General features: G+C 39.7%; 1 pseudogene; it reads left to right on the top strand.

Moving 5' to 3' along the window:
* The first annotated feature begins 924 nt into the window (after positions 1-924).
* Positions 925-1814, top strand: LOC113248047 (5'-AMP-activated protein kinase subunit gamma-2-like; annotated as a pseudogene).
* Positions 1815-17618: the final 15804 nt, after the last annotated feature.

Here is a 17618-nt window from a genome sequence, read left to right as displayed (position 1 = left end):
CCCAGCCCACACTCTGCCAGGCCACTCACAGTGCTTAAGACCCCAGGACACCCCAGCTTTCTCCCACTTGAACTTCAGACATCCTGCTAGGAGATCCTGTGCACTGAGAACCCCCCATACTGAATCCACTTCAGCTACAGCTACCCGCCCAACGTGCCTTCTCATAGACACCCCTGGTAAACTCCACCCCACGCCCATTTCAGCTACAGCTGTCCTGCCAGGGCACCCCCTGTGCAGAGCACCCCGGAAACATTAGCTCCTGATCCATCTCCATTCCAGCCACCCTGCCAGGGGGCCCTCTGCACAGAGAGCCCTGTGACACCAGCTTGTATCCACTTCAGCTTCAGCCAGGCGGCCTGGGTGCCCTCAGTGTGAAGATGCATGCACCCCCACGTTTATTGTACCATGACTTACAGTAGCCAAGGTGTGGAAACAACCCAGGTATCCACCAGAGAGGAATGGATAAGGGTTGTTCTTCATCCAAATCACCATATCCCTGCTTGCCTAGCCAGGGATCCCCACCTGCACGACCAAATTCCCAACTATGTCTGCACCATCCAGAGGTTCTTAGCCCAAAACCTGGTGTCTGTCCAACCCTATGTCCTTTCCAGAACCTCCATGTTCACACACTCTGCCAGCACCCCCACAAACCACCGGCACCCTCAGGTCCCTGCACTCCACCTGCACCCCAGAGAGTCCTAGACCACACCCTGTGCCCCTGTACTCCTGGCCAGAGAAGCATCCAGAAGTACCTGCAGGTCCTCGTCCTCCTCCTCCCTGGTAGCAGCAGGCTGCAGCCCCTGGACCAAGAAGCCAGCATGTGGGAGAAATTCCAGTTGGAAGAGGAAGCACAAGACTCAGAATGCGGGTTTTCATGCACTGAGTTAACACAAGGATCACCACCTCTTTCCAACTCTTCAAAGCATGTTAGAAAGCCTTCTGTGCCTTAGCAGCAGTGGTGTTCCAGAAGCTCCACTGTGGGAGAGCTACAAAACAAAGTTTGTAGGAATGCTAACAATTACAGAGTTCATAAATACACCACAGAGATGACATATGTCAACGCTGGTACAGATTTATGCATTAGAGAAACATAAGGTTGAAACAGGGAGGGAGCTTCATCCCCAAGAAACACGTAAGCCTTCAGGGAATATAGCTCCAGATGCAAACGTCTTCCATGCTGTGCACTCACTGACCACAAATAAAATCCACTCATTGCCAGTTATTGATCTATCAGTGGACTGCACTTTGTACATGTACCCACAAAAGAATCCTCACGTTCCTTCAGCATTTTAGGTCTGGTCTGCCAAAGCCTGCCTTCATGAAGCAGATGTTCTTGCATTTGGGACCCAACACAACATCCCTTCATCCACCAGGAGACTCCCTTCAGTACAGCCTAGAATCTTTGCAGAAAGATAGTTGCTGGCCTTCCCTGTGGTGCACGAGTCAGGAGAAGTTGTGGGTATTTATTCCAATTCTGATGTAATTAAGCTTGCTGCTGAGAAAACATTCAGTAACCTAGATATCACAGTGACCAGGCCCTCAGCACCGCTCACAGTGTCTTGAAGTTGTTGTGAAGTACTGTAAGCTGGAAACCCTGGACAGGTTAGTGCGGGATGACCTCTGGCCTGCTGGTCACAAGTGAAGCAGATAGCATCGTGGGTGTCATTTCCCTGTCAGATGTGTGGTAAGCCCTGATACTCATGCCTGTAGATGACAAACAGGAGACAGAAGCAGAATGGCCACTGTGCATGGAGAAGCCCTTGGAGAAAACGCGAACAAGGATTCTGGGTCAGGCTTTGCCTCCTGAACACTGACCGTGATAGAAGATGGTGAAATGGCTACGAATGTGTGTCATGGTTTAGTGATGGGTATTTTTTCCAGTGATGTTGAAACCAAGCATAGGAGCAGATTTTATGTGTTTGAAGATGCAGGTTTGCATTAAAAGACTGTTTTCAGACTTTAGAAAAATTTCAGATGCTATATATTATCAAAGTGCACTGTGTCCTGAACTTTTTATTATTTTTCATCTTGAAGAATCACTGGTTTATAACAGGTAATAGAACATAAGGGGAGAGCATGGCCTGTTCATATCTCGTGTTTTATATCACGGGTTATGTCATCATTGTGACCCGTGGCAGGTGGAGACTCGCCAGGCTGGGGAGTGAAAGTCTTTGAACTTTTCTCCAACCAGTTCCTTTTACTTAGATTTGTGGAACTGCTGTAATTTGAATATAAATAATTTGTAAAACTTAACTTTTTTATGATAAGTGTCTGTTCTGATCTATAATGTAAAGAAATCTGCTTTATAACAGATTTATTTATTTTTACTTGCTGCAATATTCTACACAGCTTGGCAGGTAAACTTCACCGTACCCAGTAATAAACCATCGGTTGTTATTGTAAATGGCAACTTCCTCATTTAACTTTGGATCTGGGAAGGATAAAACTTCTAATGTAGCCACTGTTAGAGCATAAAAGCTCAGGTTTCCAAAAGCATGTGTGGAGACCTGCTCTGCTAGACTGGAAACAGGCAACCATTATGAGGAAAGAAATTGCTGTGAAAATGTCAACTTTCTTCGCATGAATGGAAATGTAAAATCATGGGATGCCTGGGTGAGGCTCAGTCCATTAAGTGTCCACCTTTGGTTCAGATCATGATCCCAGGTCCTGAGATCGAGTCCCACATTGGGCTCCCTACTGCTCCCCCTGCTTGTGCTGTATTTCTCTCTCTGACAAATAAATAAGAAAATCTTTAAAAAAAGGAAATGTAAAATCATACTGTCTGTATGACTGCTGCTGGACTGTTGTTGTAAAGTGTTATTATGGCATATGCAGTCCTGTCATGTAGTTGAAGAGAAACAATGATTCTTAATGTAAGTCCTCTGGAAATGCCCATACTGTGGATATATATGACTATACTGTGATTTTTTATTTTTGTTTTTGGCAGATTGAAAAATTAAAATAAATCTTACTATCTATAGGGCACCTGGGTGGCTCAGTCATTTAAGTGTCTGCCTTTGGCTCAGGTCATGACCTCAGGGTCCTGGGATCAAGAACGGTGTCAGGCTCCCTGCTCAGTGGGGAACCTAAAACATTCTCCCTCACCCTCCGCCCCTCCCCCCTCATGATCTCTCTCTCACACACACGCACAAATAATTAAATAATTTTAAAATAATCTTACTACCTATTAAAAAAGAGATGAATGGATAAAGAACAGGTGGTATATATACAAAATGGAAAATTACTCAGCCATAAAAAAGGATGAGATCTTGTAATTTGTCACAACATGGATAGACACAGATGGCATAAACCTAGGTGAAATATGTCACAGAGAAAGAAAGTGTATGAATTCAGTGACTAACATAATATAATAAAAATATTATTATAAAAAAATCCAGTCTTATGTGGAATCTGAATAGAAAAGCAAATGAATAAACAACCAAACAAAAAGCGGAATCAGACCTATAAATACAGGGAACAAAGTGATGTTTGTCAGAGGAGAGGCGAGGGGGGCATGGGAGAAAAGGGTGAAGGGGAGTGGGAGACACAGGCTTCCCGTTATGAGATGAATAATCACATGGATGAAAGGCACAATGAAGTGAATATTGTCAATGGTATTGTAATAGTGTCTCTGGTGACCCGTGGGAGCTACACTTGTGGTGAGTATAGGATAAGGTAAAAACTTCTCCAATCACTGTAATGTCCACCTGAAGCTACCATGATATTGTGCGTCAACTATGCTTCAATTAAAAAAAAAAATATGAGTCAGAAAGTACATATAAAACAGAATTGGGTTTGTCTGACAGTGATAGAAACCCAAATGCAATCCAGCTGGAAATACCCTCACTCAGCCTGTCTAGGGGCCACAGGTAACTCTGGACTCTTGGGACACTGCACTCTTCACTTCTGTGATCATTCTACTTTCAGTTGCCTTCTTTGCTGATTTCTCTTTCAGCTTCCTTTTACAGCTTTTTTGTGTGTGCCCCTATGGTTGGTGTTCAGTCCTAGGCCAAATGGTCTTCTTCTCCTCACAGTCCTCATGGGGAAACCCATCTATCCTCCAGTTTCAGAGAGCACCTCTCTGCTCATTGCTCTTCTCTCCCCTGAGCTCAGACCCTGTGTATCTGCTCCGTGATGAGACAGCTCTGAGCTCACTCTTTCAACAAGTCATTACTGGGAGCTTCCTGTGTGCTGGGGAACAAATAATGATGGTTCCCGAACATATTCCTTTTTAAATTAGTTTTAGGGCTAGAATTTAGTTTTGTATTAGTTGCATAGAACACCTAGTGCTTATTCCATCATGTGCCTCCTTAATGCCCAATCACCCAGTTACCTCATCTCTGCACCAAGCCCCCTCCAGCATCCCTCAGTTTGGTCCCTACAGTTCAGTGTCTCTTATAGTTTGCCTTCCTTTCTGTTTTCATCCTATTTTATTTTCCTCCCCTCCCCCTATATTCGTGTGTTTTGTTTCTTAAATTCCACATATGAGTAAAATCATATGGTATTTGTCTTTCTCTGACTGACCAATTTCAGTTAATGTAATACCCCCTAATTCCATCCACATTGTTACAAATGGCAAGTGTTAATTCCTTTTGGTGGCTGAGTAATATTCCATTGTATGTTTATACCACATCTTCTTTACCCAGACTTCCAACATTTCTGATTTTGCACCCTGCTGCTTATAATACTTTGTGTAGCCTCCTCAAGCAGACTACCTCTCCCCCGCTGTATCCTCAGCTGTATCACATCAAATTCAAGTCTCTCCACCTCTCATCTTCCAAATGGTCATTGCTTTTCTACTTGTAGACTTGCAGCTTTTGTTTTCTCAGACCTCTGATTGATTTCCTGGGTGTTCAGAATGATCTGATAACTATGTAGTTGTATTCAAGGGAGGGGAGAAACATAACTCCTTCCCCCAGAACTTTCTGATTGGATCTGGACATAAAGACTGTGAACCTGGTGACAGGCTGGATTCTGTTGTCCACCTTCTATGAGGCTGAATGTTGTTTTGGCAACAGGTGACACAGCTTCATCCTTCCCAGGGACAGGTTTATTGTGGGAAGCTGTACCAAACACAATATCTACCATTATCTAGACATATTTTTGAGTGTTTATAGATAAGTTGAGAGTGGCATTTGCTCTAGTGCCATGTTGTCCAACTTACCCCACAAGTGTGACCTTTCATGGGGGGTCTAATGGCCCATGTCTTCATTAACATCCAGGACAGTTTTTTAGTGAATGGTGACTCTGAGTGACACATTTAGCTTTGTACTGGTTGAGTCTTTCAGCTTCTCCACGAATGTACGTATAAATACAACTCAAATATTAATTTTTCATCCTGATGGAAAGTTAACTTGTTTACTTTGAAACATGGTTTCCAGGCAATGAAGTCAGGAGGGTCATTGAGAAAGCCATCAGTCATTGGCCAGCTGAGCTGCCTGGTCACCCAAATGGGGTCAACCTAACAGTGCCCTGGTGATAGGCCAGGGCATGGCGGTGACATCATAAGAAGGCATTGTGATGTCCCAGGGCTGTTATAAAAGCACAGCAACAGCCCAGGCTGCACTGAGATAGAGATGGTGCTTCAGCCACAGCTCTTCCTGCTACTATTCCTCACGTTCTCTGCCCTGTTCTCTGCCCCTGCCCATGGCAAGCCCCCTGCCCACTCCTCCTGCCCTGGGCCTCTGGCCAACACTCTGTACTGCACTGTCATGTTTGTGCCTACTTTTGGGCTTCTCTGTGGTCCTGAGAGTCCACAAACCCACACCTGGTGACTGCTGGACATGTTTCCCCACTATGAAGATGGCCTGGCTGCTCAGGCACACATTTCCATTTGGCAGGTGGGAGTGGGACATTAACAATCAGAGTAATGTGAATTCTTGGCCAGCTGAGCCCCACAGCTCTGGGGTCACAACTGGGCTCATTACAGGAAAACTCAGTCCATGTACTGAGGGAGCACTCGGCACACTACGACTCTAGAGCCCTCCAGCCCGGCTCAGTACAGAGGACATGAATGCCCTGAACATCCAGCAAACCCTGATGTGCACAAGGTGTACAGTGTCTCCAGACACCTGGCAGAGGGGAATTTTAGGAACCAAGTAAGTACTGGGAGAAGGAATCACCACATCATTGGATACAGTGGGAGTCCTTGCAACATAGGTCTTCACATCACAAGCCCTCTGACCCAGATCATCTGTGGACAAACTAATCCCCCAGACACCTGGCCAACTAGGGGCCAAGAGGCCACCAACCCTCAAACACAGCAAAACACAGAGCAATTCAGTTCCCAGAACAGAGAACCCAACAGGAGCCCTCAGACTTGGTGACTCCTGAACTCATTTGACACTGGCCAGATGAGTCACACAGACACTGGGTGGATCATCAGTCCTCATACCACAGGCTGGCCAGCCAAGTACAGCACAAGGCAAGTGAGTCCAGAGAACACTGGGCTGGCCAAGTGCCAAGAAACCATGAGTCCTATATCCCAGGTCAGCAATGGGAAAATGACTCACCTGGACAGCAGGATCACCATGTGCCCTTGGACCTGGAGACCAACAACTCAGCTCTGTGCTACTCCAAGGAGTCAACTTGACAGCAGGCTTTCCATGAGCTTTGGACCTGAAGACCCTAAACACAGCTCTCTGCTAGGCCAAGCAGGCACCTGCACAGATGGCTCACCATGAGCCCTTGGTCCTCAAGACCAATAACTCAACTCTGTGCTAGGCAGGCCAGGCACCTGGACAGCAGGCTCACCATGTGCCGTTCAACCTGGAGACCAACAATACAGCTCTGCACTAGGCCAAGCAGGCACCTGGACAGTGGGTTCACCACATGCCCTTAGACACGGAACCAGAACACAGGACACTCAAACACCAGGCTTGCAACTTTGTCTCATGCTATAAGAACTCCAAGCCTGCACATCTTTGGACCCATGAGTCCACTTGACCCATGGCTCTCTGGGAGACTTCAAAGCAGAAGCCCTGCAACCCAGCTAAGCAGAGGGCTAAAGAGCCAATGGAACACCAGCCTGACCCAAAACCTGCTGATTGGGTGCCTTTCAACTCTGCATGGAAGTCAGCATTCCAGTCCCCTTCTCCCTGGGATTGACTTCAGACTGATGAACTTATGCCCTGCTACCTGTGCAGTATTCATCTTTGGGGGGTTCTCCTCCTCAGAAGAAATCAACGCTATGCCTTAGAAATTGGAACAGACCAGTGGTTTGAAGACCGCATTAAAACTCAGAGCAGAAAATGAGGAAGGGTGTGGGAAGGAATTGTACAGGGGACCCAGGCCCTGAGCACAGAGGAATCATTGGCTGAGATTCTCCAGTTGAGCGAGAGGTCCTCCATCCTGTAGGGAGAGTTGGAAGCCTTAAAATAAGAGGCCAAGGAATGAAGTGAGAGGCAGTCTCAGGTCCATGACGTGGAGAGGTTCTTCATTTGAATGAAGGTCTTCCTGGAAGTTTCTGCCTCCTTCGCAGTGTCCAAGGGCTGACATCTGTGCACCTACCCACGATGGCATAGAAGGGGAGTTGGGAAAAATGTGGTCATTTCCGGGAGTATGGGTGTGGTATGAATTTGAATGTCAGGTTAATTAAACAATTTAAATGATCATTTCTGAATGAAGAATTTATGAGAAACAACTCCTGGGTGATTGTAATGTGCAGCCTGGCTTTCAGTCACTACTGCTGCTAATGAGTCATCACATTCTCCTAATGCTGGGCAGGGGTCTCCATAGCTCTGAGAAAGTATTGGTGAAGCATGCAGAGCTGACAGTGAGAACACCCTGCTCACCTCATCAACACTGTCAGATATACTGATCTCTACAACCCGAGCACAGCTGATGAGGTCAGTACCATTCTGATTGGAAGGAATAGAGAAGCAGTATGTCTGTACACAGGTATTTCTGCATGAAGCATTTCTGGCTGAGACCTCCCACCAGACCATTTGCACCAACATGGATGGAACTGGAGGGTATTATGTTGAGCGAAAGAGGTCCATCAGAGAAAGACTATTATCATATGGTTTCACTCATATGTGGAATATAAAGAACAGTGCGGTAAACCTTAAGAGAAGGGAGGGAAAACTGAATGGGAAGTTAAAAGCGAAGGAAGAAAACCATGAGAGACAGTTAACAGTAGGATACAAACTGAGGGTTGCTAGAAGTGAGGTGGTTGTGGAGATGGCGTAACTGGGTGATGGGCTTTAAAGAGAGCACATGATGTGATGAGCACTGGGTGTTATTCACAATTGATAAATTACTGAACATTACATCTGAAAATAATGTCATAGTATATGTTGGCTAATTAAATATAAGTAATAAGAGAAAGGAAAGTAGGGGAGATTGGTACATTTATCATGCAGATTGATGTCAAAGAAAGCATGAGTAGCAATACATATATCTGAAAAAATATACTATAAAAAAGCTTCTGCACAGCTAAGGAAACAGACAATAAAACTGAGAGGCAGCCCACGGAATGGGAGAATATATTTGCAAATGACACTACAGATAAAAGACTGGTATCCAAGATCTACAAAGAACTTCTCAAACTCAATACATGAGAAACAAATAAACAAATCAAAAAATGGGCAGAAGATATGAACAGACACTTTTCCAATGAAGACATACAAATGGCTAACAGACACATGAAAAAATGTTCAACATCATTAGCCATCAGGGAAATTCAAATCAAAACCACACTGAGATACCACCTTACACCAGTTAGAATGGCAAAAATAGACAAGGCAAGAAACAACAATTGTTGGAGAGGATGTGGAGAAAGGGGATCCCTCCTACATTGCTGGTGGGAATGCAGTTTGGTGCAGCCACTCTGGACAACAGTGTGGAGGTCCCTTAAAAAGTTAAAAATTGAGCTACCCTATGACCCAGCCATTGCACTACTGGATATTTACCCCAAAGATACAGATGTAGTGAAGTGAAGGGCCATATGCACCCCAATGTTCATAGCAGCATTGTCCACAATAGCTAAATCGTGGAAGGAGCTGAGATGCCCTTCAACAGATGACTGGATTAAGAAGCTGTGGTCCATATATACAATGGAATGTTACTCAGCAATCAGAAAGAACGAATTCTCAACATTTGCTGCAACATGGACAGCACTGGAGGAGACAATGCTAAGTGAAGGAAGTCAAGCAGAGAAAGACAATTATCATATGATTTTTCTCATCTATGGAACATAAGAACTAGGAAGATCGGTAGGGGAAGAAAGGGATAAAGAAAGGGGGGGGTAATCAGAAGGGGGGATGAAACATGAGAGACTATGGACTCTGAGAAACAAACTGAGGGCTTCAGAGGGGAGGGGGGGTGGGGGAATGGGATAGGCCAGTGATGGGTAGTAAGGAGGGCATGTATTGCATGGTGCACTGGGTGTTATACGCAACTAATGAATCATCGAACTTTACATCGGAAACCGGGGATGTACTGTATGATGACTAACATAATATAATAAAAAAAATTTTTAAAAAAATATACTTTAAAAATGAAAACCTAGAGAAATAGAATTTTTTAAAAAGATTTTATTTATTCATTGACAGAGAGAAAGACAGCCAGTGAGAGAGGGAACACAAGCAGGAGTTGGAAGAGGAAGAAGCAGACTCCCAGCAGAGCAGGGAGCCTAATGCGGGGCTTGATCCCAGGACCCTGGTATCACGCCCTGAGCCAAAGGCAGCTGGATAACGACTGAGCCACCCAAACACCCCAGAAATAGAGTTTAATACAGAATATAATGAGATACAAAAAGACTGAATCTAGTATCACATGTACGTTAACTAACTGGAATTTAAATACAAACTTAAAAAAAAGACATTATATAATAACAAAGCAGGCAATCCATAAGGAGAATAGGGCAAATATAAGTATCTATACACCCAACATGGGAGCAGCCAAATATGTGAGAGTGCTAATAACCAACATAAGAAAACTAACTGACCTTACACTTGAGGGAGCTAGAAAAAGAACAACCTAAAAACAAAACCAGTGGAAGGAAATAATAAAGACTAGACCAAGAATAAATGATATAGAAAATAAAAAGGAAAAAACAAAACAAAACAAAAAAACTGTAGATGACTTCAATGAAACCAGGAGCTGGTTCTTTGAAAAGATTGGCAAAAGTAGTAAAACTTTAGCCAGATTCACCGACGACGACGACAAGAAAAGCAACAACAATAACGACAACAGCAAAGAGAGAGAAAGACAGAGGGAGAGAGAAAACTCAAAGAGAAACAACCATTGCAAATGATAATGGAGAAGTAAAATACATCACCACAGAAATAAAAACAATTGTAAGAGAATATCATGAAAAATTATATGCCAAATATTGGGCAACATAGAAAAAATGGATAAATTTGTAGGAACGTATCAAAACCAACAAAATTTAAGCAGGAAGAAATTTTAAAAATGAGCAGACCAATTAATAGTAATTAATTGAATCAGTAATCAAAACAAAAGCAAAATCCAAACAAAACAAACAACAATAACAACAAAAAACACAACAAGCAAACCAAAAAACCTCACAAGACTCTGAACAAACAAAAGTCCCGGACCAGATGGCTTCATGGGCAAATTCCACCACATGTTTAATAAAGAATTAATGCACATTCTTTCCAAACTACTCCAAAGCAAAGAGGAGAAAGGAAAACTACAGAATTGATTCTGTGGGTCCAACATTACCTCAGTATCAAAACTGGAGAGGCAACACAAAAAAGAGAAACACGGGCAATAACTATAACGAACATAAATGCAAAAATCTTCAACAAAATACTAGCAATGTGATTTAAAAAGATTAAAAAATCTTCACCATGATCATGTGGGACTTATTCCCAGGAAGCTAGGGTGGTGGAATTTTTGCAAATCATTCTACATGATACATCACTTCAAGCAGATAAAGGATAAAAACAATATAATCATTTCAATAGATGAAGAAAAGCCATTTGCCAAGATTACTCCATTTATAATAAAAAAACCTCATTAAAGTAGGTTTGTAGGAAACATATCTCAACATAGTAAAGGACTTACATGAAAAAGGCACAGTAAACAAAATACACACAAAACAACAACAACAACAACAACAACAACAACAACAACAACAACATGAGAACATTCCCCAGGGTCAGGAACAAGAAAAAGATGTGCGATTTCACCACCTTTTTTTAACATAGTACTGGAAATCCTAGCCATGGAAATTAGACCCCACCAAAACAAAACAAAACAAAACAAATTCATAAGGAAGAATTAAAATTTTCACTATTTGCAGATGACATAATACTATATATATAGAAAACCCTAAAGACTGCACCAAAAAGCTTGTTAGGACTGATGCATGAATTAAGTAAAATCACAGGATACAAAGTCAATGTAAATAAATCTGTTGCAGTCTTATACACTAATAATGAAGGATGAGAAAGTGAAATTAAGACAACAATCTTATTTTTAAGTAGATTATATGTGTTTGGGGGGTTGAATTGGTAAATTCTTTATATATTTTGGGTACTAACCCATTATCAAGTATGTCAGTTGCAAATATCTATTCCCATTATGAAGGCTGCCTTTTAGTTTTGTTGGTTGTTTCCATTGCTGTGCAGAAGCTTTTCAATTTGATGAAGTAACAATAGTGCATTTTTTACAGTTATACCAAAGCAATAAAATATCTAGAAATAAACATAACAGAAGAAGTGAAAGACATGTAATCTGAAAACTATAAAACACTGATGAAAGAAATGGAAGAAAACACAAAGAAATGGAAAGATATTCCTTGTTCATTGGTTGGCAAAACACAGTCTTAAATTTTTACACTACCCAAAGCAACCTACAGATTTAATGCAATCCCTGTCAAAATACCAACAGCCTTTTTTCACAGAACTAGAACAAACACTCTTCAAATTTGTATGGAACACAGCAACAACAACAAACCTGAATAGCCAAAGCAATCTTAAAAAGAAAAGAAAAGCTGGAAGCATCACAATTTCAGATTTCAACTTATATTACAAAGTTGTATCGATCAAAACTGTATGGTACTGGTACCAAAAAAAAAAAAAAGACATATAGATCATTGGAACAGAAGACAAAACCCACAAATAAACCCACAGCTATATGGTCATAATAGATAAGGGAGGAAAGAACACACAATGAGAAAAAGCCAGTCTCTTCAACAAATGGTTTTGGGAAAACTAGACAGCTATATGCAAAGGAATGAAACTGGACCACTTCCGTATGCCATACACAAAAATAAGTTAAATGGATTAAAAACTTATATGTGTTACCTGAAATCACACAAGAAAAAAAAAAAGAAGAGCACCCTGGAAGTAATGTTTCTGACCTTGACTATAGCAACATTTTTCTAGATAAGTCTCTTGAGGCAAGGGAAACAAAAGTAAACATAAACTACTGGGATCACATAAAAGTAAAAAGCTTCTGCAAAAAAAGGAAACTATCAACAAAAGTAAAAGTCAAACTACTGGTTGGGAGAAGGTATTTGCAAATGACATATCTGATAAAAGGTTAGTGCAAAATATATAAAGAACCGATGCAACTCAACACCAAACAAACAAAAGAACAAAATTTTAAAAATAAGTGGAAGACATGAACAGACCTTTTTCCAAAGAAGATATCCAGAAGGTCAAGAGACACATGAAAAGATGTTCAACGTCACTCATTATCAGGGAAATTCAAATCAAAACTACAATGACATATCACTTCACACCTATTAAAATGTATACCTCCCCCCCACACACAAAACAGAAGAAACAATAAGTGTTAGGATTTGGAGAGAAAGAACCCTCAAGCTCTGTTGGTGGGAGTGCAAACTGGTGCATTGGTAAATGTACACATCAAACAAATATAATGAACTTCAGCAAATCTCTTTCTTTAATGGAAAATAATTTTAAAATTTGGAGATTTTTCTATGGATCCTATGGGAAAACAATGATAAATTTATGTGTAAGGGATGCAAAGTTTTCTTTTATCACACTCATTCATTTACTTTTACAAGTTGTTATTACTATAGTAAAAATCTGAAGTTGTTAAAGAATATTTAGGTACATGATTAAATAAGATCACGTATGACTAGGAATCAATACCACCTATTGAATCCAGTGACAATAAAACAATATCATGATTTAAAAAGAACATAACATGATTGAAAATATCTAAGGAGTTATATTCCTTTCAAATAATTAAATATTAAAATAAGTCAATATAAAGACAAAAAAGTTACTTTGATAAAACATCAATCACAAGGCAGATTTATATACAAAGTAAGGGAAAAAATCTAGTTTTTTTTTTAATGTGACAATTGTAGGCTCCAGAGAATAAGCCAAAGAAGGTTGATCCCAAATTTGGCTACATCTCCTATAATTGTAACATATTTCATAGCTTTTCTAAACAAATTTTACAAAATTTCACTCTGACACAAATGGATGTAAAAACAGGTAGACCTGCAGACACTCATGTTTTATAATTCCAGACCTCTGTCTAGTTTCTCTCTGCACATACTATTTACCCAGTTGACCAGTACTTATCTTTAGGAACTGTGCTGGGATGCATCTCCTTCCAGGATTCCGTCCTGTTTTAGGTGTCTTTCCTGAGTATTGCTTACAGATGTAGGCACACCTCTAGAATGTCCCTTAGCCTACTATATTATGTTTGTTCACTTTTTGTTCTGATTCAGCATTAGACAGTCTGATCCTTTGGGAAAGTATTGTGTAAATTTTATCATGGTAGCTCACATAGTCTTTATGGTACCTTACCTGTTGAAGCGCCTCATTTTTGTTTTAATTTTCAGGGAATAAAATTGATTTTTTTAAAGATTTTTATTATTATTTATTTATTTGACAGAGATAGAGACAGCCAGCGAGAGAGGGAACACAAGCAGGGGGAGTGGGAGAGGAAGAAGCAGGCTCATAGCAGAGAAGCCTGATGTGGGGCTCAATCCCATAACGCTGGGATCACGCCCTGAGCCGAAGGCAGACGCTTAACTGCTGTGCCACCCAGGCGCCCCTCAGGGAATAAAATTGAGAAAATGAATTATTCAATGGCCAAAATTATAAACACCATGAAAAACAGGAGCATTTTTTTTTCAGAAAGTTATACCACAAATGGAGAGATTATTTGTCATAGAAGATCACTGAATGAGAAATACCACACTTACGTGTTACCTGGGTATAATGCTATTATCCAACCTTTGAATCAGTCAATCAGCACTTGAGCATTTATTTCCTTAGTTGTATGTGAATAAATTACCTTTCTTGTCACAAGTCTTGCAGTTAAGAATGAAGTAACTGATGAGAACGTCTACTGTGATCAGTAAGGCACTAGAGCACTGACCTTAGATGGAGTGTGACTCTTGGCCACAGGTTTTGCGCAGCAATCTCATAAGAGCCCGTTTCATGTCCTTGTTCCTCAGGCTGTAGATTACAGGGTTGAGTATTAGAGGTACCACAGTGTAGACCATGGTGCACTGGGTGTTATATGCAACTAATGAATCATCGAATGTTACATCAGAAACCAGGGATGTACTGTATGGTGACTAACATAATATAATAAAAAATCATTAAAATTAAAAAAAGAAAAAGCTAATTGACCATTTTTTAAGCCAAATTTATTTGGAAAATGTGATTATAATATTTTTCCATAGTTATATTTCAACTGTTTTCCAAGAGATTTTGTAATCTAAATAAAACTTTTATAATGATAAAAAAAAGAAAGTATCACATCTCAGAAAAATTTTAGTCCTTCAGCAGAAGACTAGAAAAACAGTTATGTTATAATGACAGAGACTTACCAAAGGAATATAGTTTTGTATTAATCAGGCACAGAAACTGGTAAGTTAAAGTCTTCTTTAGTTTTGGGGGGCGTTCACCCTCTGAGGAGTACTTGTTAGAAATATCTAATAAGTAATCTTTTGTCCAGGCAGTTGAAGAAATGGAATTATTTTAAGGTATGAATCTCAAGTTTGTATTGGTAGAGTATTTAATATTGTTTTAAAACAATAAATAAACAAATACTGCAGATACTAAAATAATTTAGGGCAGACACCAAAAACAATGAAATTCAACAGCCAATTTACCCATGCTGCTTCTCTTTTGGTTCCTTTCTGTATTTCTCTAGACCGATAATTGGAATAAGCTGATTAATGTCTTCAAAATTATTTTATTGCTCTCCTATGCATTCTTCAATTTCACCACATACAGCTTCTGCACATACAAGTCAGAGGTCAACTGCCTTTGCTTTCTTGTGCTTCCTAAAGTGTTCTCTCCACTGGTTCTTGTCCCATGATCTCCTTCTCTTCATTTAGGCTTTAGGTTCTAGGAAACCATGAAAGAAAGCTCTTCCCAACCTGCAATCTTAAGCAGCCACCTGGATAATTTCTAAAATAATACTCTTTAAAAAATTTTTAATGAGGGGCGCCTGGGTAGCACAGTCATTAAGTGTCTGCCTTCGGCTCACGGTGTGATCCCGGTGTTCCGGGATCGAGCCCCACATCAGGCTCCTCCGCTGGGAGCCTGCTTCTTCCTCTCCCACTCCCCCTGCTGTGTTCCCTCTCTCACTGGCTGTCTCTCTGTCACATAAATAAAAAATATTAAAAAAAATTTTTTAATGACACTCAACAGCATATGACTCTTTCCCTCATTTAAGGTTTATTTATACCTCCTTGTCTGCCTCCTCACATTGACAGAAAGCTCCTGGAAAACAATCTTTTTTTTTTTTAATCTCTACAATCAGCTTTGGTGTCATTAATGAAACACTTCTTGATCTTTTCAATAAATAATAAATAATTAAACAAGAATAACTAATAATCTAGGCAAATATTTTGAACTTTGAGAGAAGATATCTGACAGAATTACAATATAAATTATAGACAACATCATATGATGAAGAAAACCTATTTAGTCAGACAGTAAGAATGGAGAAGACATCTTTATGGTGACTTCTAAAGTAAATTTTATTTAAAAAATCACTCTTTTTTAATTTCTCTTTGCCTATTTGTTCTGTTTTTTTTAATTCCACATATGAATGAAATCATATGGTTTTTGTCTTTCTCTGACTGACTTATTTTGCTCCACATAATACCCTCTAGCTCCATCCGCATCATTGCATATGGCAAGGTTTCATTCTTTTTGATGTGGATCTCACATCACATGATGTGGAGAGAGAGAGCGCATGTGAGAGAGATTATATATATTCATATAATATATGTTACATATTAATATTATATATGTATGTATTATACATAACATATATATTATGTTTTGGTGTCTGCCCTAATGTAAATAATATGTATGGACATAAAAGTATATGTGCATATGTATCACATCTTTATCCATTCATCAAAGGACACTTGGTCTGTTTCCATGATTTAGTTATTGTAGATAATGCTGCTCTAAACATTGAATAGCATTCATCTCTTTGGATTAGTATTTTTGTATTCTTTGGGTAAATACCTAGCAGTAATATTTCTGGATCATAAGGTACTTCTATTTTAAAATTTCTGAGGAACCGCTATACTGTTTTCCAAAGTGGCTGCACCAGTTTGCATTCCCACCAATAGTGCCAGAGGATTCCCCTTTCTCTGCATCCTCACAACACCTGTTGGTTCTTGTATAGGTGACTTTAGTCATTCTGACTCGGGTGAGATGATATCTCATTAGGCGATGGGGATTAAAGAGTGCATTTGTTGTGATGAGCACCCGATGTTGTATGGAAGTGTTGAATCACTATCTTGCACACGTGGAACTAATATTACACTATATGTTAAGTAACTGGAATTTAAATAAAACTTTAGAGAAAAATATCAAAATTCAACTACTAGAAAGACCCCACAATAACACAGTAACATGGTTTTCTATACATATGTGTATTCAATGGAAATGAAGTTTTGATAAATAATTTATTTCCTTCATACATGAGTGAAACATTCAGCACATGTCAATTGCATGACCTCAAGATAACACAAACATTGAACAAATGATCCTTATTTTTATTCCTTTGTTTATGTCCATAAGTTAGAAAAAGTTAGTTGCTTTCGCCGGTATATTTAATACATTGTAAATGTGAAATCATAATCGTCAGCAACAAATGAGAATTGATAATTTGCTCGTTAGATTATTAGTAATACTAACACATATGAAGACATAATCTGCATTGTTTTACAGAAATCAAAAGGATTTATCATTATGCATGACACAGTAATAATCTGATGTAAATACCGAACATGTTGGGAAAATGTCCATATTTCTTCAAATAATACACATCTGATAGCAAGTCAAAGTTGAAGTTACAGGATCTTATGTAATTCATATGAGGATTAATTGTTTTCACATACTACTTATAGAATCACTTTACCTTAAAAAAGATTGAACTACTGAAGAAGTGTTATAGTAGATACAGGGCCCTTTTCTATTTAAATAATTTGACTAATTGAATTTAAATAAAAAAGAAGACATGGAACAAATACAAAAATACTTTTAAAAACCCCAAATAATTATGTATATCAACATTGTTCTTCTTAGATGTGTAAATTATTATTATTATTATTATTATTATTATTATTATTATTATTTTGTATATCTTCTTGTGCTGACAGGCAGTGAACAGACTCGAGC

Source organism: Ursus arctos, unplaced genomic scaffold (assembly GCF_023065955.2).
Source record: "Ursus arctos isolate Adak ecotype North America unplaced genomic scaffold, UrsArc2.0 scaffold_5, whole genome shotgun sequence".
Taxonomy (NCBI): Eukaryota; Metazoa; Chordata; class Mammalia; order Carnivora; family Ursidae; genus Ursus; species Ursus arctos.
Note: the sequence above shows the minus strand (reverse complement) of the source record. Positions and strands in the feature narration are given on the sequence as shown.